At 41.0% G+C, this 22,014-nt stretch overlaps 1 long non-coding RNA gene across 1 annotated transcript in view; it reads right to left on the bottom strand.

Annotated features, from left to right (window-relative positions):
* Positions 1 to 10,594: 10,594 nt before the first annotated feature.
* LOC128063029 (uncharacterized) overlaps positions 10,595 to 22,014 on the bottom strand; it is a 45,021-nt gene continuing 33,601 nt past the window's right edge. The window contains exon 3 of the long non-coding RNA XR_008200868.1: positions 10,595 to 10,664. This is a non-coding gene — a long non-coding RNA (uncharacterized LOC128063029). The remainder of the gene's footprint in view (positions 10,665 to 22,014) is intronic.

The raw sequence follows: 22,014 nt of genomic DNA on the forward strand, positions 1-22,014 counted from the left end.
CAAGAGAGAGTCCTGGGGTCCCAGGAGCCTGTCTTGCCCCTGTGTCTTAAGATCATGTAAGCCACATACCTCTCCCCAGGTATCTGGCCTTCCTGGAGGAGGGAAGAAGATAGATAAGAGACTTGGTATCTCATGCAAGAAAACCCAAGCACTACCCAGAAGAATTATTTAAAATATTGGATAGAACTTTTAACAGGATTGAACATTTTTTTTTTGTTTGTTTTATTGTTTTTCTAAGCAGAGAATGGTGAGCATGGGAAGACCAGATCAGCTACAAAGTGAAGAAGCTACAAGCTATCTGTACATTTGAATTATGTTAACATGCATTGTAAATTTCCAAGAGTGAAAGGCTGTATAGCATTTCCACACTCATTTCAACACAGATCCCTATTTTCCCCTCCAAAAAGAATAAAAGTTAACACTGATTGTGCGCTTATTATCTGCCAGGGACTATATTAAGTAAGAACACTTGGAGAGAATAGAGACTAGAATAACAGGAAAGTAGATTCCATGTCATTACCATTGTAGCAGTGGATATGCAATGAAGCGAAGACTTAAGACTTGGGGTCCTCCATGGAAACAACTAAAAATGCCCATCATTCAGCGAAGGAATGAATAAAAATGATGTGGCACACACATAATTGAATATCACTCAGCCATAAAAAGGACTGAAATTGTGCTGTTTGCAGAGACATGGATGGACTTAGGGACTGTCATACGGAATGAAGTAAGTCAGAAAAACAAATACCGTATATTAACGCATATATGTGGGATCTAGAAAAATCGTATAGGTGAACTCATTTGCAAAGCAGAAAGAAACACATTGTAGAGAACAAACATGTGAAAATCAAGGGGAGAAAGGGAGGTGGGATGAATTGGGAGATTGGGACTGACATACATATGTTCTGTGTGTGTGTTAGTCACTCAGTTGTATCCAACTCTTTGTGATCCCATGGGCTGTAGCCCACAGACTATTCATTCTGTCCATAGAATTCTCGAGGCAACAATACTGGAGTGGGTTGTGATTCTGTTCTCCAGGGGATCTTCCTGACTCAGGGATCAAACCTGGGTCTTCTCCCTTGCAGACAGATTCTTCACCATCGGAGCCATCAGGGAAGCCCATATATGCTGCTGCTGCTGCTAAGTCGCTTCAATCGTGTCTTACTCTGTGCGACCCCGTAGACGGCAGCCCACCAGGCTCCCCTGTCCCTGGGATTCTCCAGGCAAGAACACTGGAGTGGGTTGCCATTTCCTTCTCCAATGCATGAAAGTGAAAAGTGAAGGTGAAGTCGCTCAGTCGTGTCTGACCCTCAGCGACTTCATGGACTGCAGCCTCCCAGGCTTCTCCATCCATGGGATTTTCCAGGCAAGAGTACTGGAGTGGGGTGCCATTGCCTTCTCCGCATATATATACTACAATGCATAAAATAGATCACAAGTGAGAACCTGCTGCATAGCACGGGGAACTTGACTCAGCGCTCTATGGTGACCTCAATGGGAAGGAAATCTACAATAGAGGGGATATATGTGTACATACAGTGGATTCACTTCTCTGTACAGCAGAAAATAACATAACATTGTAAAGCTACTATACTCAAATAAAAATTAATTAAAAAAAAAATTAGGGGTCCTCACTTGCATAGCCCCTTCCAAGGCCCTGTGTCTAATTTCATATTGTTTTCTTCAAAAAGGCTGCTGTATTTCAGCTCCACTATCTTTGGCCACCTGGCTGCCACCTACATTAAATGCAAGGTCAGTGATAGAGCTTACCTGGTAAAGAAAAATAATGGGAAAAAGATGTGCCTTAGCCAGCTATACTTTGGAGATTAGGAAACTGAGATACAGTGGGCTGAAGGAACTTATTCAGTTAAAAAGCATCAGTTTACCTCAAGAGCTGAAGTTTGAGCCTTGGTCTCCTGACTCCATGCTCCACACTCTTAATCACTATGCTCTCCTGCCCTTCTCCATCTTAAGGTGTTATTCCCATAGTAAACTACTTTTGGAATTTCTTTGTAGTAGACTAGGTCAGGCATCTTGGGGAAAAATTTAATCCGCCTACATACACTCATGCAAAGTTAAAGAACCACATGAAAGTTGAAGAATAAGGGAAGCCCAGTTCTGCCAGATGGGGGAACTGAGTCCAGGCTGATAGTTTTCACCTTACACTCAACTCTGGGCAGGCCACAAGAGGAAGAAATTTATGAACCCAGAGTCAGGCTCAGCAATGGAAACAAGCCCTATTAGTGGTCCTTCGGAATCAGAAAGTCACAATGGAGAAAGCAAATGGTGATGAGGATGGAGGGAAGGGCCATAGGGCTACAACCGGGGTATGCATAGGTGTGGAGCGTGCTCATGCTAAATTCTTTTCCTCTCATTCTCCTGTTCAGTTCAGTTTAGTCGCGTTCAACTCTTTGTGATCCCATAGACTGCAGCACACCAGGCCTCCCTGTCCATCACCAACCCCCAGAGTTCACTCAAACTCATATCCATTGAGTCGATGATGCCATCCAACCATCTCATCCTCTGTCGTCCCCTTCCCATCCTGTCTTCAATGTTTCCCAGCATAAGTGTCTTTTCAGATGAGTCAGTTCTTTGCATCAGGTGGCCAAACTATTGGAGTTTCAGCTTCAGTATCAGTCCTTCCAATGAATATTCAGGATTGATTCAGGATGGACTGGTTGAATTTCCTTGCTGTCCAAGGGACTCTCAGGAGTCTTCTTCTGTAGGAACCTAAAAGTGGAGTTGCAATCACAGTCAGCTAAACTGGGACCAGAACGATAATACACATCCTCTGATTAACGTTCCAAGTTTGCCCAACATTAAAGGTTTTCCAATTTGTGTAGAATTCTGCAAAACAGGGCACTGGGTGTGCATTCACACACACACACACACACACGCACAAATGTATTGCATGGGCACAGATTTCTGAGACTCAGAATGGTGCCCATTATGTTGATCTCACAGAGATGGAAAACAACAGGATCAACTGGGAGCAGCCATGTGGATATAGGGCAGAGCCTGGACCTTGCTGAGTGGAAAGCCAGAGGAAGTAGTACCCTCTGGCCCCTGAGTATTTCCTCTGTCCCTCACTCCTTGATCAGGAAAGGAAGCAAAAAACAAAGCCATTTGCTTTGAGACAAACAGTGCCTCTAGTGGAGGGGTTGAGAATACCCCAAGGGAGAAGTGGACTGTTGAAAGGGAAAGTAGGAAATAATAGAACTAATTAAATGAAGTCGCTCAGTGGGGTCCAACTGTTTGTGACTCCATGGACTGTAGACCACCAGGCTCCTCCATCCATGGGATTTTCTAGGCAAGAATACTGGAGTGGGTTGCCATTTCCTTCTCCAGGGGATCTTCCTGACCCAGGAATCAAACCTGGGTCTCCCACATTGCAGACTCTTTACCATCTGAGCCACAAGGGAAGCTCAGATTAATGAGCACAAGCATCTCTCCTCTCCTCTGTTCTCTCCACTCTTCTTCCCTTCTCCCACCCCTTTCTCATGCAAAAGTGTGTGTGCACACACACATACACACATTCCCTTTGAGAAACAGAAGCCAAGGCTTTGGCTTTTGTTCAAAGTAAAAAAACCAAGACAATACATTGTGCCAAAAATTAAAGATGAGCTAAAAAGAAAAATAATTAATCTCTGAGGAACACAAGCATTTTGAAACAAAGATAACAAACCTAAACAAATTACAACAAAATTTAACAATATCAAAGACAGCGAGGGACTTCCCTCACTGTGGTCTAGTGCCTAAGACTCCACACTCCCATTGCAGGGGGCTAGGGTTCAATCCCTGGTCAGCGAAATAGATCCCATATGTGGCAACCAGTGTTTGCATGCTGTTAGGGAAAGCACACTGATTGAAACCGTCCTCCCTGGCCAGGCACCATAGCAACCATTTGCATGAGTTGTTTTACAACAGGAGGTCCTGGTAAGGAACACAGAACTAATAATCCTCCACAAACCAGAAGAGTTTGGGAAAGGTCAAAAGGAGACACCACATGTCCGACTACCTCCTAGAATCTTCTCTGGCATTCCTCTTGGCTGAACAAGGCATCACCACCAGAAAGGTCTCTGAGTCAGAATGATTGGCTAAAGAGAACTCAGAAATGAATCCCATCACCGTAAAACCCGAGACTGCAAGCCATGTGACAGAGCTGTTCTCCTGGGTTCCCTTACCTACTACTCTCCATCTGGGTGCCCTTTCCCAATAAAATCTCTTGCTTTGTCAGCACATGTGTCTCCTTGGACAGCTCATTTCTGAGTGTTAGACAAGAGCCCAGTTTCAGGCCCTGGAAGGGGTCCCCCTTCCTGCTACAAATGGTGACTCTGGCGGGGACTCTTCTTCCCTGAGACTGACATCCTGACCACTCGGGGTACTCAGGGGCCAGCTTTCCTGCCAATGGACCAGACCCAGCGGTCGCAACTGGGACCCTTTTGTCCCTGGTCTCCTCCTGATGTGGACAACTGGCTAGAGTGCCCCGACTGGTAAGGAACAAGAGACTTTATTGACCTCTCTCCCCTTCCCTCTCTTTCCTCTCCTTAACCTTTCCTATCCTTCCCCGTTTTTCTAGTCCCTCGGTCCTGGATGCGGGAATCTGGTCAAAGGGCCTCAGCTTGAGCTGAGGATTGGAGACTGATCACCTCCTCTTGGCAGAGAACTAGAATTCTGATTTGAATTCTGGTTTCTGGTAGGGCCGAGTTCCAGTCCTCCTTTCTCTGGAGGCCCAGGGTCAAGTCCCATAACGCCTGGGTATCTGCAGGTGGCAGGAGACGTCTGTAAGGCCAGCCCTTTCACCCCCCTCTCCCTCCTCCTCCCCTTTCTTCTTCCAACCTGGCTTCCTTTCCTCCCTTTGAAATCTTTGAAGACCTGAGATATTTTCCTTTACTCTGTTAGTACCTGGATCTGAAGTTCTGTGTCTCTATAGTAGGTTTTCTGAGAGACTGTATTCTTGTATTTAGGGGGGTGTCTGATGAGGACTGCCAGGTTTATATGTGTGTGTTTTAACTCTGTGTTCTGTGTTGTGATTTTTGATGGCCATTTTGCTTTGTCTGGCCACCATTTGGTTTAGACCTGTCGCCATTTTGTTAGAACTTGATTTTCTTTCCCTGTGCCTTGAGACCAGGGCCCTCAGGAACACTTATCTAGACTCCTGAGACTGAGGAAAAATGGGGAAAGCCTTTAAAATTTTTATTTATTCCAACTGTTTTTTATAAACTAGTAAATTTTATATTGTAATATCTAATTCAATGACTAAACTTAGAAAATGAAGCTAGATCTTGCATTGTGTCTGTCTAAGTATGTCTTCGTATGTCTTTGTCTCTGGGTAATATTTTTGAGGTTAATTTGTAAATGAGCTCTATTTAATTGGCTTAAAGAAAGGTAAGCACTTACAAATCAAATAATTCTAAATTAAACAATAAATTCCAGGTTCATGTGAACTGGAAAGTATTCAATATTAAATACCTGATATTAATGTTTGTTGACCTATCTAATATAGACATGTCTTAGAGTAATTAACATTAGAATGTTTTTGTTGTACCGGGGTTTAATATAAGTTAAATATTATCCTATCTGTTACAAGTTTGTCAACAAGGACATTACCTTGAGTGAAGAAACTTCTTAAAAAAATGCAAATGAGATATGAGCTTTTAGATAAGCTCTATCATGAATAATTATGCTTTAGGAATATCTGTCTAAAATAGTCTCTCCAGATTGGGGTAACTTGAATTTCTAAGGTTGTGCTAAACTAAGTGTTGGAAGTCTATTGTATAGTTAGGTCATTTCCAAATAAAATAAGATTTTGAAACATTTACTACTAAACAGTGATTTCCTTTTACAGAAAAACTGAAGAGATTTGGGACTATAAATGAACAGTGTTTGGTGCCATCCTAAAGTGTTTTAAGAAAGCAAGGGTTTTAGAAACTATCACTGGTATTTATACTCATCAATCTATAAATTGCTAATATAAAAGTTCTTGGTTGCTAAAGGAAAGTAGGAAGTGTGTTTTCAGTAAAAAAAAAAAAAAGGTATGAAAAAATACTAAAAAGAGTTATGCATGATCAGGATTTTTTAAAAATTGGATTACAATTGGTTAGATAAATGGATTTTGTTAGGAATAACACAGCCATAGGAAAACTAGTTAGAGCCAAAACTGGTTAGGTCAACTGAGATGGCTGAGTCAACTTTCACTAGAACTTAAGCCTTGGTATATAACCCCATTGTGACATATCAGCAAGCTAAATGACACACCCATCAACATTGACTAAATCTGACCAAATGTTCTAAACCCTTTTAATTGATTTTTTTGACAACTTCCTAAATTGAATTCTTCTGAAGTTCCTTTGACCTCTAGCTAACTCTGAGGTGCTTCAGAGGGCCCCTGAAACATCCCAAAGAGATATTAAACTGTGTTTATTTGGTTGGTTAAATTACATGAAAAATATTATCAAATGAGTAATAAATTCTCTCATGTCATAATGTATGGTAAATATTACTAATATAGATATCCTAGAAATAATATGGAGTTCTTAACATTCTGATATGTCCTGGTATTCTAATGAAAAATCTGATGACCTCACAAAAGTTAACAAAAGGACTGAATGAACCAGCGAATATGCTTATAACTTTCATGGTTTCTATCTGAAAAATTATGGGTTTGAATCTTGTATTTTCTGGGAGTAGGGAAAATCTTCCTCTCAAACTAATTATGATAATAATTTGGTAAAATTATATGTTATAAACAAAACAATTATATTTTCTCTCTATCTGACTCCTCCAGAAATTGGAAACTCTTAGGTAAGTCTATCAAATGAGTTAGGAAGGTTATCTCATTAACAGGGATAAAAATCTCAAGGAATTTTTGAGATCTTAAAAAGGGAAGAATTCACCTAGATTTGTTAAGCTAAATCCACAGATAAGCCTTTGGTGTGAGTTTCTCAGCCTTATTTTATTTTAAAAGTTCAGTCTGAGACTCTATAAACATTTCAGCAAAATAAAAAGTCTATGATCAATTATGGTTATATAAATCATCAGGTCAAAATTAGTGAGAGTAGATGTATTTTGCAAACAAACTAGCCTTAATTTGGTTATATTTGATAAAAATGAGGGTAATCTTAGGGAGAAAAAGATGTTTCAATAAATGTTAAATCCCAGTTTGTTAATGGAGGTCTGCATCTAGTAAGACTCATATCTTAGATAGTTTTTTGCTGTTATGTGATATTAATGTAAAATTTAATTGAATTCTTAAAGAATACCCTAAGTTTGTTTCTGAAGCTTATCTCATCTATCTTTGGATGAAGATCAGATGCCTCATGACCTGCAACCAGGACTGGAAAAAGACATAATTTAAGGGACTATCTCCAACCTGGATGGAAGGGCTTTTTTATCAGGTACTCTTAACTAGCTCATGCACAATGAAACTGAAGGAAAATTAACTCTTAGATTAATTCCCACTTCCAAAGGCCCCATACACTGGACTGGTCTATAGAGAAGACAGCTGACCTGATCTCACCTTAAAATGATGCTCAAGCAGGAGAAACTACACTACACCAGGATGAGAAGATGATGACATTAGAGGTAGACAACTTGCCCAAGATGCTGGGCCTGATTCATATGATCATTTATGTTTTCTTGGCTTCTTAGACCTATGCATATAAATCAAATGCTTTTCTAACATTGGGCTGATCCTATAGAAATCAATCCAATTGTTGGGTTTGTGGCCAATTACCTGTGTCTAGTTCTGGGTTGCCTTGGTAAATTTCTCTACTACAAGGCTATAACTGGTTGGCCCTGAGAAAATTTATTAAAAAAAATTAAAGTCATATTCAGGTCACTATTGATATTACTAGATGGGATCCCCTCATTGGGCCAATTAATGATGCCTGCTCTGACTCTGACCATAAATTTGAGCTTTCTTCTATTACTCAAGCTCAATCAGAGCAACAAGCAAAGTTTCAGCAAAGGAGGAAAAATCCCCCATAATTATGGGATGAATTTATATAGATAACAGCAGGCTATGAGAATCCCAGGGATGAGGGAGTCTGGTGGGCTGCCATCTATGGGGTAGCACAGAGTAGGACATGACTGAAGTGACTTAGCAGCAGCAGCAGCATGGTAATTTAGGTTTAAAGTATCCTCTGTGTTGGAAACAATTAAATCATACTAAGAATAATCAGTCTAGTAACACTAGAAACTGGGCTATGTGCCTTATAGACAGTGTCAGTATATAATTTCCCTGGAAGATAAAGATTCGTACAGAGTACACTAAGTCAGATGACCTAGGATATACTGGGCTACATCTAATGGAAGCTCTTAAGTCTTCCAGAGAAGGCAATGGCACCCCACTTCAGTACTCTTGCCTGGAAAATCTCATGGATGGAGGAGACTGGTAGGCTGTAGTCCATGGGGTCGCTAAGAGCTGGACATGATTGAGTGACTTCATTTTCACTTTTCACTTTCATGCATTGGAGAAGGAAATGGCAATCCACTCCAGTGTTCTTGCCTGGAGAATCCTAGGGACGGGGGAGCTTGGTGGGCTGCTGTCTACGGGGTCGCACAGAGTCGGACATGACTGAAGAGACTTAGCAGTACCAGCAGCAGCAACTTAAGTCTTACTTGTGACTTCACTAATACTGCTAGCTGAGGGGCGGTCCTAGGATGGTGGAGGAATAGGACGGGGAGACCACTTTCTCCCTCACAAATTCATCGAAAGAACATTTGAACACTGAGGAAATGCCACAAAACAACTTCTGAACACTGGCAGAGGACATCAGGCACCCAGAAAGGCAGCCCATTTCTTCAAAAGGAGATAGGACAAAATATAAAAGATAAAAAGAGAGACAAAAGAATTAGGGGTGGAGACACCTCCCAGGAAGGAAGTCTAAAAAGAGGAGACATTTCCAAACACCAGGAAACCCTCTCACTAGCGGGTCTGTGGGGAGTTTTGGAATCTCAGAGGGCAACATAAGTGGGAGGAAAAATAAATAAATAAAACCCACAGATTATGTGCCTAACAGCAACTCCCAGCAGAGAAGCAGCCCGGATGCTCACATCCATCAGTAGCAAGCAGGGGCTGAACAGGGAGGCACAAGCTGCATTGCTTAGGTTAAGGACCAGGCCTGAATGCCCTGAGAGCAATCTGAGGGAGCTAACGTGAGATAGCAACCCAAACTATAGGATAGCCATAGAGAGAAAAAGAGAGAGAGAGAGAGAGAGAAAACTATCCCACAAAAAGCCCTGACCTAAGGCACTGCCAGGCCGGCTTACAGAACAAAGGACTGAGCGAATACCAGAGGAGAGCTAGCCGGCTCTGGATCGGCCCACCCCCCACAGGAGGCAGAGAGGCAGGCAGGTGGCAGCCAGAGCCAGAAAGGGGCAAATGGCCCCAGAGATGGCACCTTCTACCGAACTGCAAGCAGGCTCCCAGTTGCTAACCAAGACTTCCTGGGATTCTGGATGGTTGACATCTGCTGGGAGGGTTGCAGCCAGAGATCAGCTCTCCAGAAGAGACACACGGCACACCTGAGATGCTGCACCCAGAAAACAGAGCAGCTGGGACGGGGGAGGCGATAAGACGCACCCTACCTGGGGAGAGTGCGCTCACCAAGCATCTGGTCTCCTGAGCTGCTCAGACCTGGGAAGGGCACAAAACTCAGGCCCAACCAAGTCTGCACCTTTGTGGATGCCCAAAAGCCTGAACCTGAGCTGCTTAGACCTGGAAAATGCATGTAACCCAGGGCCCACTTTAGACAGTTCCCCTGCAGAGCAACCTGGAGCCTGAGCAGTGTAGACCAGGAAAGCACACATGCTATGAGCAGGGGCAAACCCAGTGTGGCCCAGACACTGTGAGCACTCCCCACACACACCAGTGATACTTGTTTGCAGTGTTCCTCCCTCCCCACAGCACGACTGAACAAGTGAGCCTAAATAAGTGACCACCTTCGCCCCCTTGTGCCAGGGTGGAAATTAGACACTGAAGAGACTTGCAAACAGAGGAAGCCAAAATAAACAGAGGGAACCGCTTTGGAAGTGACAGGTGCAACAGATTAAAATCCTGTAGTTAGCACCGACTACATTGGAAGGGGCCTATAGATCTTGAGAAGTATAAGCTGGAACAAGGAACTATCTGAAACTAAACTGATCCCACACTGCCCACAACAGCTCCAGAGAAATTCCTAGATATATTTTTACTATTATCATTTTTTAAAGTAAAAAAAATTTTTTTTTAAATTTTAAGTCCTCCATTACTCCTTTAATTTTCATTTTTATAACCTACTATTACATTGCAAAAAAAAAAAAAAGACTCTATATTTAAAGCAAACTTCATATATATTTGCTGGGGTCCAGCCCTGGTGGATCCAGGGAATTTGAAGGGTGGACGGAGTCAGTGAGGAAAAACTTACTTATTTAGAAATATAAAGAGAGATTAGGAAAGAATAGTATAGTAGGAAAATTAGTGGAGAAAAGAGGCTGAATAACTTGGTTTACATGGAAAGCTAATAAAACCTCGAGACAAGAGGTTTGCACTGTCTACGTTAGGCCACAGGCGCCTGCTTGAATAGCAGAGAGTGCCTCACCTTGGGCTCCCTCTCGCGTGGGTCTTAGAATCCAGGACAAGTAAGTAGACTCAGAGAGCCTCTGCACTCCAAGGGATCAGCCTGAAAAGGAGAGGGAGGGAGAGAGAGAGAGAGAGTCAACACGGGGGGAGCCAGATTTCCAAGAAACCAGTTTGAGAAGCCGGTCTGAGAAACTGGTCCATCCTTTATTGTTCAGGAAAGCTTTTCATACTTTGGTTGTACATAGAGATGAATGGATAATACAAAATTATGGTGTCAGCAGCCCTGACTCTTATCGAGACCAGGCTTTCTCTCTGCATACCTAGCTGTATACACAAGTCTTAGATGATTTACATCATCTTCTGGCCAGAAGGCCTATTAGCATTTAATGGCCCTTTTCTGATAAGGGTCTGTCAACCAGAAAACTTATTTGCCTTAATAGTGTTGTTCTTCCCAAAGTCCGGTGCCACTCTAAGAAAGCACTAAATAAAGTTACATTCTTACATAGCAAGGACACAACAATTTATAACAAAGAAAGAGGAGTACAGTGATTTATAACAAAGAGAAAATTCATTAACTCAAAAGTCTAGTATTGCTAACATCAAAACTACTATATTCTTATTTCTGCATCCCATTTATATTGATTAATATCCTCCCAGGTGCCTAAAAGATAAAGGATATGGAGGCCTGGTGGCAAACATTAACTCAACAATGAAACCCTTCACCAAACTAATTCTTAGCTCTAAAAGGCTCTATATCTTTAAGATCTTTTAAGCTTCGTGCCTCTCGCGGTTGGGGGGCTGTAAACAATCACAAGTTGTAAAAGTCTCCAACTGTCAGGCAAGTTAGAGAGCCATCAGAGGGATTTGAGCTGAGACACTCCTTTCACATGCAGGAGACCAGTTGGAACTCTAAGTTAACTTTTTCCAGAGAAAGGTGGTCGAGGATAGCCCCCTGTAATGTCAGAAGAGTATAGTATAGCAGACAGTAAACAGATTTTAGTTTCGGGGTAGATGCTCAGGCAGAGGACCCCTTGAGACCTGACTCACCTTGCCCCGTCAGGTCTCTCTGCATGACCTTGTCATGGGTGGGATCTCCTGTGCTGGCTCCCGGCTTATATTTTTATAATTTTTGTGATTTTGTTTTGTTTTTTTAATATTGAATTTTTTGAGAGTCTAACCTTTACTCTAGATTTTTAATCTTTCTTTTGGGTATTTGTTATCAACTTTGTACCTCTAAGGATCTAGTCTTCAGTACCCATTTTTACTTAGGAGTGTGTTTACTGGCTTGATTATTCTCTCCTGCTTTTGACTCTCCTTTTTCTCCCCCAGGTCACCTCTATCTCCTCCCTCCCACTTCTCTTCTCCATCCAACTCTATGAATCTCTTTGTGTGTTTCAGGCTGTGGAGAACACTTAGGTAACTGATTACTGGCTAGATCTGTCTCTCTCCTTTGATTCCCCCCTTTCTCCTCCCAGTCACCTCTATCTCCTCCCTCCCTCTTCTCTTCTCTGTGTAACTCTGTGAACCTCTCTAAAGGTTCCAGACTGTGGAGAGGACATAGGGAATTGATTACTAGCTAGATTGCTCTCTTTTCCTTTGATTCCCCCTCTTCTCCTGGTCACCTCTATCTCCCTCCTCCCTCTTCACTTCTCCATGTAACTCTGTGAACCTCACTGGGTGTCCCTCACTGTGGAGAATCTTTTCACCATTAACCTAGATGTTTTATCATCAGTGCTATATGGATGGAGATGTCTTGAGGCTACTGTAAGAATAAGACTGAAAACCAGAGGCAGGAGGGTTAAGTCCAAAACCTGAGAACACCAGAGAACTCCTGACTCCAGGGAACATTAATCAATAAGAGCTCATTCAAAAGCCTCCATACCTACACTGAAACCAAGCACCCCTCAAGAGTCAACAAGTTCTGGAGCAAGACATACCATGCAAATTCTCCAGCAATGCAGAATCATAGCCCTGAACTTCAGTAAACAGGCTTCCCAAAGTCACACCAAACCCATAGACATCTCAAAACTCACTACTGGACACTTCATTGCACTCCAGAGAAAAGAAATCCAGCTCCACCCACCAGAACACCGACACAAGCTTCCCTAACCAGAGAACGTTGACAAGCCATTCATCCAACCCCATCCACAGGGAGGAACCTCCACAATAAAGAGGAACAAAAACCACTGAATACAGAAAGGCCACCCCAAACACAGCAATATAAATAAGATGAAAATGCAGGTAAATACTCAGCAGGAAAAGGAACATAATAAATGCCCACCAAACCAAACAAAAGAGGAGGAGATAGGGAGTCTATCTGAAAAAGAATTCAGAAGAATGATAGTAAAAATGACTCAAAATCTTGAAAAAAAAAAATGGAATCACAGATAAATAGCCTGGAGACAAGGATTGAGAAGATGCAAGAAATGTTTAAGAAGGACCTAGAAGAAATAAAAAAGAATCAATCAATAATGGATAATGCAATAAATGAGATCAAAAGCACTCTGGAGGGAACCAACAGTAGAATAATGGAGGCAGAACTTAGTATAAGTGAGGTAGAAGGTAAAATGGTAGAAATAAATGAAGCAGAGAGGAAAAAAGAAAAAATAATTAAAAGAAATGGGCACAACCTCAGAGAGCTCTGGGGCAATGTTAAACGCCCCAACATTCAAATCATAGGAGTCCGAGCGGAAGAAGACAAAAAGAAAGGCCATGAGAAAATACTTGAGGAGATAATAGTTGAAAACTTCCCTAAAATGGGGAAGGAAATAGTCACACAAGTCCAAGAAACCCAGAGAGTCCCAAACAGGATAAACCCAAGGTGAAACACCCCAAGACACATTGTAATCAAATTAACAAAGATCAAACACAAAGAACAAATATTAAAAGCAGCAAGGGAAAAACAACAAATAATACACACGGGGATTCCCATAAAGATAACAGCTGATCTTTCAATAGAAACTCTTCAGGTCAGAAGGGATTGGCAGGATAGACTTAAAGTGATAGAGAAAAACCTACAACCCAGATTACTGTACCCAGCAATGAGCTCATTCAAATATGAAGGAGAATTCAAAAGCTTTACAGACAAGCAAAAGCTGAGAGAATTCAGCACCACCAAACCAGCTCTTCATTCTCTAGACAGGAAACACAGAAAAGGTGTATTAACTTGAACCCCCAAACAACAAAGTAAATGCCAATGGGAATTACACTTATCAATAATTACCTTAAACGTAAGTGGGTTAAACGTCCCAACCAAAAGACAAAGACTGGCTGAATGGATAAAAAGATAAGACCCCTATAGATGCTGTCTACAAGAAACCCACCTCAAAACAAGGGACACATACAGACTGAAAGTGAAGGGCTGGAAAAAGATATTTCATGCAAATGGAGACCAAAAGAAAGCAGGAGTAGCAATACTCATATCAGATAAAATAGACTTTGAAATAAGGGCTGTGGAAAGAGACACGAAGGACACTACATAATGATCAAAGAATCAATCCAAGAAGAATATATAAAAACTATAAATATATATGCGCTCAACATAGGAGCACCACAATATGTAAGGCAAATGCTAACAAGTATGAAAGGGGAAATTAACAATAACACAATAATAGTGGGAGACTTTAATATCCCACTCACACAAACAGATAGATCAAGTAAACAGAAAATTAACAAGGAAACACAAACTTTAAATGATAAAAGGGACCAGTTAGATCTAATTGATATCTATAGGACATTTCACCCCAAAACAATGAATTTCACCTTTTTCTCAAGTGCACACAGAACCTTCTCCAGGATAGATCACATTCTAGGCCATAAACTAGCATTGATAAATTCAAAAAAATTTAAATCATTCCAAGCATCTTTTCTGACCACAATGCAGTAGATTACATGTCAATTACAGGAAAAAAAATCATTAAAGATTCCAACATATGGAGGCTAAACAATATGCTTCTGAAAAACCAACAGATCACAGAATAAATCAAAAAAGAAATCAAAATATGCATAGAAACGAATGAAAATGAAAGCACAACTATGCAGAACCTATGGGACACTGTAAAAGCAGTGTTAAGGGGAAGGTTCATAGCAACACAGGTTTACCTCAAGAAACAAGATAAAAGTCATATAAATAACTGAACTCTACAACTAAAGCAACTAGAAAAGGAAGAAATGAAGAACCCCAGGGTTAGCAGAAGGAAAGAAATCTCAAAAATTAGGGTAAAAATAAATGACAAAGAAACAAAAGAGACCATAGCAAAAATCAACAAAGCTAAAAGCTGGTTCTTTGAGAAGGTAAATAATATTGACAAACCATTAGCCAGACTCATCAAGAAACAAAGGGAGAGAAATCAAATCAACAAAATTAGAAATGCAAATGGAGAAATCACAACAGACAACACAGAAATACAAAGGATCATAAGAGACTACTATCAGCAATTATATGCCAATAAAATGGATGACTTGGAAGAAATGGACAAATTCTTAGAAAAGTATAACTTTCCAAAACTGAACCAGGAAGAAATAGAAAATCTTAACAGACCTATTACAAGCATGGAAATCAAAACTGTTATCAGAAATCTTCCAGCAAACAAAAGACCAGGACCAGACGCTTCACAGCTGAATTCTACCAAAAATTTCGAGAAGAGCTAACACCTATTCTACTCAAACTCTTCCAGAAAATTTCAGAGGAAGGTAAACTTCCAAACTCATTCTATGAGGCCACCATCACCCTAATACCAAAACCTGACAAAGATGCCACAAAAAAAGAAAACTACAGGCCAAATATCACTGATGAACATAGATGCCAAAATCCTTAACAAAATTCTAGCAAACAGAGTCCAACAACATTTTAAAAAGATCATACACCATGACCAAGTGGGTTTTATCCCAGGGATGCAAGGATTCTTCAATATGTGCAAATCAATCAACATAATACACCACATTAACAAATTGAAAGTTAAAAACCATATGATTATCTCAATAGATGCAGAGAAAGCCTTTAACAAAATTCAACATACATTTATGATAAAAACCCTCCAGAAAGCAGGAATAGAAGGAACATACCTCAACATAATAAAAGCTATATATGACAAACCCACAACAAACATTATCCTCAATGGTGAAAAATTTAAAGCATTTCCCCTAAAGTCAGGAACAGGACAAAGGTGCCCACTCTCACCACTACTATTCAACAGAGTTTCAGAAGTTTTAGCCACAGCAATCAGAGAAGAAAAAGAAACAAAAGGAATCCAAACTGGAAAAGAAGAAGTAAAACTCTCACTATTGGCCGATGACATGACACTCTACATAGAAAAACCTAAAGACTCCACCAGAAAATTACTAGACCTAAACACAAGCTGAAACCAAGATTGCCAGGATTTCTCCAGCAATCAATATCAATAACCTCAGATATGCAGATGACACTACCCTCATGGCAGAAAGTGAAGAGGAGCTAAAAAGCCTCTTGATGAAAGTGAAAGAGGAGACTGAAAAAGTTGGCTTAAAGCTCAACATTCAGAAAACGAAGATCATGGCATCTGGTCCCATCACTTCATGGCGAATAGATGGGGAAACAGTGGAAACAGTGTCAGACTTTATTTTTGGGGGCTCCAAAATCACTGCAGATGGTGACTGCAGCCATGAAATGAAAAGACGCTTACTCCTTGGAAGAAAAGTTATGACCACCCTAGATAGTATATTCAAAAGCAGAGACATTACTTTGCCGACTAAGGTCCGTCTAGTCAAGGCTATGGTTTTTCCAGTGGTCATGTATGGATGTGAGAGTTGGACTGTGAAGAAGGCTGAGTGCCGAAGAATTGATGCTTTTGAAGTGTGGTGTTGGAGAAGACTCTTGAGAGTCCCTTGAACAGCAAGGAGATCCAACCAGTCCATTCTGAAGGAGATCAGCCCTGGGATTTCTTTGGAAGGAATGATGCTAAAGCTGAAGCTCCAGTACTTTGGCCACCTCATGCGAAGAGTTGACTCATTGGAAAAGACTCTGATGCTGGAAGGTATTGGGGGCAGAAGGAGAAGGGGATGACCGAGGATGAGATGGCTGGATAGCATCACAGACTCGAAGGACGTGAGTCTGAGTGGACTCCGGGAGTTGGTGATGGACAGGGAGGCCTGGCGTGCTGCGCTTCATGGGGTCGCAAAGAGTCGGACACGACTGAGCGACTGAACTGAACTGAACAGAACTGAATCAATGAATATAGTAAAGTTGCAGGATATAAAATTAACACTCAGAAATCCCTTGTATTCCTATACACTAACAATGAGAAAACAGAAAGAGAAATTAAGGCAACAATTCCATTAACCATTGCAATGAAAAGAATAAAATACTTAGAAATAGATCTACCTAAAGAAACAAAGGACTATATGTAGAAAACTATAAAACACTGATGTAAGAAATCAAAGAGGGTGCAAATAGATGGAGAAATATACCATGTTCATGGATTGGAAGAATCAATATAGTGAAAATCAGTATATTACCCAAAGCAATCTATAGATTCCATACAATGCCTATCAAGCTACGAATGGTATTTTTCACAGAGCTGGAACAAATAATTTCACAATTTGTATGGAAATACAAAAAACCTCGAATAGCCAAAGCAATCTTGAGAAAGAAGAATGGAACTGGAGGAATCAACTTGCCTGACTTCAGGCTCTACTACAAAGCTACAGTCATCAAGACAGTATGGTACTGGCACAAAGACAGAAAGATAGATCAATGGAACAAAATAGAAAGCCCGGAGATAAATCCACACACCTATGGACACCTTATCTTTGACAAAGGAGGCAAGAATATACAGTGGAGAAAAGACAATCTGTTTAACAAGTGGTGCTGGGAAAACTGGACAACCACTTGTAAAAGAATGAAACTAGAACACTTTCTAATACCATACACAAAAATAAACTCAAGATGGATTAAAGATCTAAATGTAAGACCAGAAACTATAAAAATCCTAGAGGAAAACATAGACAAAACACTCTCTGACATAAATTACAGCAGGATCCTCTATGACCCACCTCCCAGAGTAATGGAAATAAAAGCAAAAATAAATAAATGGAACCTAATTAAACTCAGAAGTTTTGCACAATGAAAAAAAACTATAAGCAAGGTGAAAAGACAGCCTTCAGAATGGGAGAAAATAATAGCAAATGAAGCAACTGACAAAGAATTAATCTCAAAAATATACAAGAAACTCCTGCTGCTCAATTCCAGAAAAATAAACGACCTAATCAAAAAGTGGGCCAAAGAACCAAACAGACATTTTTCCAAAGAATACATACAGATGGCTAACAAACACATGAAAAGATGCTCAACATCACTCATTATCAGAGAAAGGCAAATCAAAACCACAATGAGGTACCATTTCATACCAGTCAGAATGGTTGCTATCAAAAAGTCTACAAACAATAAATGCTGGGGAGGGTGTGGAGAAAAGGGAACCCTCTTACACTGTTGGTGAGAATGCAAACTAGTATAGCCACTATGGAGAACAGTGCGGAGATTCCTTAAGAAACTGGAAATAGAACTGCCATATGACCCAGCAATCCCACTGCTGGGCATACACACCGAAGAAACCGTTATTGAAAGAGACACGTGTACCCTAATGTTCATTGCAGCACTGTTTATAATAGCCAGGACATGGAAGCAACCTAGATGTCCATCGGCAGACGAATGGAAAAGAAAGCTGTGGTACATATACACAATGGAATATTACTCACCCATTAAAAGAAATACATTTGAATCAGTTATAATGAGGTGGATGAGACTGGAGCCTATTATACAGAGTGAAGTAAGTCACAAAGAAAAACAATACAGTATACTAACGCATATATATGCAATTTAGAAACATGGTAACGATAACCCTATATGAAGACAGCAAAAGAGACACAGATGTATAGAACAGTGTTTTGTACTCTGTGGGAGAAGGTGAGGGTGAGAAAATTATTGAAAATTATTGAAACATGTATATTATCATATGTGAAACAGATTGCCAGTCCAGGTTTGATGCATGAGACAGGGTGCTCAAGGCTGGTGCACTGGGATGACCCTGAAGGATGGGATGGGGAGGGAGATGGGAGCGGGGTTCCAGATGGGGAACGCATGTACACCCATGGCTGATTCATGTCAATGTATGGCAAAACCACTACAATATTGTAATTTGCCTCCAATTAAAATAAAAAAAATACTGCTAGCTATGTTATTTGTATTTCATCTGTTTTACAAAATTGCTGTTTCTTACACTGCCAAATATGTGTTTGAGGCCTCTGATAAAATAATATATAGCTCCATATGAGATCAATGATAGTAACAGTGTAACTGGATAAGGGAAGAAGCAACAAGAGGGAATGTTTTCCTGGACCAAGAGCTAGTAAGACAGGTGGTCCAGAGAATTTTGGATACTGTTTTATGGCCTAGTCCAGTAACAGCACATTGAGTGACCTGTCAACAGAATCTTTGCCAAACCTGAGAACGGACATTCTCAGCACCATGGGATAAAATGATCATGAAATGCCCTCGTCAAAATCACGGTCAAGTTTATGAACAAAAAGGGGCTCTGCCAACTGAAAACTGACACTTGCCATCTACGTCTACAAAGATTAAATCATGGCCACTGCAACTACTGACTTTCAATGTCCCTGAAAGGAGTTCAGGGTGAAAATCAGGAATGAGGCACTCTGTGCTCTGGGAAAAACTGGCATAACAGGTCTTCAGATAATTAGATCTTTTCAGGAGACGATTTAATGAGTCCCAATTCTTGCATCTTCTCTTACTTAGAGAAACACTGACATCATTAATGGTGACATCTGCTTTGGCTATTATGGAAAATTTACATTAAAAGTCAAGATAGAGTAGCTATCATTTAGACATCCTGGGAAATAACTAGGTGATACTATGGGTGTAATTTCAGATTATACATTGTATTGCTAAACACTTAAGTTTTCTGAGTCATGTCAGGCTTAGATGCCACCATTCTCAAAACAATGTCTGCTGGAAGCTAGTAACTGCAACCTTACTTTTTATAAAATTAGGCAACTGGCTACCTGGCTACAAGTCTCCCTGAAGTGCCAGGTCCAGACTGGGTTCCAGGCCTATTCTTCTAAAAAGAAATGAGATTTGTTTTGCCTATTAAAATTCCAGTTATCCCACCTCTGGTCCATTACAACAAAATGGCAGACCAAGGGACTGAGATTTTAATCATACAAGGCTCAGATCTAGGACTTGGAACTCAGGAATACTTCCAATTCAGTGTCTCTTCTCCAAGTTGAGGCAGTCCTATGCCCCATTTTGACAGGAAGTTATCACAGCCATATTTGCCCAGTTTCCTAAATTAAAACTGAGCAGGACTCTGTGGGGCTCTGGAGTACAGATCTGTGCTCTCCATTTCTTGTCAGTAAGATATAGGCTACATTCAGCATCCTTGACCTTCCCTGAACTCCAAAGGGTGGATTCAAACAATTGCTAATCAGGGAAGGGAGGGGATACAGAAACACAGGAGAAACAATCAAAGGTTGGTACAGCCTCCAGACAGGGTCCTGGTTCCTACTCAAAGAAATATGCATAACAATGTCTTTGAGTTCTTCTACAGAACAGGAGCCCCCACCCAGGTGGAGGATGGTAATTTCAGACTAAACACAAGATTCCCAGAGCACAGCTCTGTTGCCTCACCATCAACCGATTAAAAAAAAAAAGTCACAAACCCTGCAGCCCTCACCCCAACTGTTGCCTCCTGTTTCTGGGGACCAGTGATGACCATCCTGTTGGGTCTCCTGTGTGGCCCCTGTCTATTTCATCTCTGAGAGGAGCCAACAGCTTCAAACTAAAGTGCTGTTATTACAAGGGTGAATGCTGGTTTCAGGTAAAAAAATACCTTGACTTAGATCAGGTAGAGAGAGACTTCTGCTCTGCTAGGGAGGCCTATGCCCATGCACAGCAGGAAGAAGTTACAGAAGAAAGAGACCTCCACCCTAATTCCCAAGAAGTATCTTGAGTATGAAGTCTCTCGGGGGGAGTTGTTAGGGGAAGCACACTGATTGAAACTGCCCACCCTGGCCAGGCATCATAGCAACCATTTGCATGAGTTGTTTTATGACAGGAGGTCCTGGTAAGGAACACGGAACTAATAATCCTCCACCAACCAGAAGAGTTCAGGAAAGGTCAAAAGGAAACATCACATGTCTGACCACCTCCCAGAATCCTTCTCTCTGGCATCTATCCTGGCTGAACAAGGCATGCACCACCAGAAAGGACTCTGAGTCAGAATGATTGGCTAAAGACAACCCAGAAACGAATCCTATCACCATAAAACCCGAGACTGTAAGCCATGCGACAGAGCTGTTCTCCTGAGTTCCCTTACCCTACTGCTCTCCACCCGGGTGCCGGTTCCCAATAAAATTTCTTGCTTTGTCAGCACATCTGTCTTCTTGGACAACTCATTTCTGAGTGTTAGACAAGAGCCCAGTTTTGGGCCTGGAAGGGGTCCCCCTTTCTGCAACAATGCCACAATTGAAAGAAAGATCCTGCAGGATGCAGTGAAGATTGAAAATCCCACAACTAAGTCCACAACTTGGACCACATGCCACAAGTAAGACAAATAAATAACTGCAGCCAAATAAATAAAATATTAAAAAAATCCAAAGCCAGAGAAAATTTTAAAGGCTTCAAGAAGTAAAAAGAAAAACAATAATAAAAGAGGAAATTAAAAAAGACATTGTAAAAACAAGAATCATGCATTAAACTTTTCAACAGTAATATTGGTTAGAAGACAACATTGGAGATATACTTTCAAAATCTGGAAGGAAAAAACATTTAAACCTAGAATCTTATTTCCAGGTAAACTGTAAATGCAAGGACAAAATAAATATTACAGAAAGTTTACCATCTTTCCTTTTTGAAATAACTATCATAGGCCTTACTCCAGGTAAAAGATCTAAGAGCCCAGGAGCAGGCAGTGAGAAATGTGTGAAAGACTAAAGCACTGAGTACTTTATTATTGTTTAAATCAGCAATTAGTACAAATAAACCCACTTGATCAATATGAATCTGGAATTTAAAAACTAAATGATACAAATAGAAGTTTGTGGTTGTATAGGTCAAAGTGTGTTAAGAACCAATTAACAGGACTTCCCTGGTGGTCCAGTGGACTCTGCCTGCCAATGCAGGGCACAGGGACTTCCCAGTCCCTGGTCTTGGAAGATTCCACATGCCTTGAGGCAAGTGAGCCCATGTACTACAACTACTGAGCCCTTGAGCTCTGAGTCCCTGAGCCACAACTATCGAAGCCCACACACCTAGACCCTGTGTTCCACAACAAGTGAAGCCAAGCAATGAAAAGCCCATGCACCACAGTGAGACAGTAGCTCCCACTTGCCCCAACTAGGCAAAGCAACGAAGATCCAGTGCAGCCAAAAATAGATAAATCAACAAAAGTTAGTTTTTA

The sequence above is a fragment of the Budorcas taxicolor genome, chromosome 2 (genome assembly GCF_023091745.1).
Source record: "Budorcas taxicolor isolate Tak-1 chromosome 2, Takin1.1, whole genome shotgun sequence".
NCBI lineage: Eukaryota > Metazoa > Chordata > Mammalia > Artiodactyla > Bovidae > Budorcas > Budorcas taxicolor.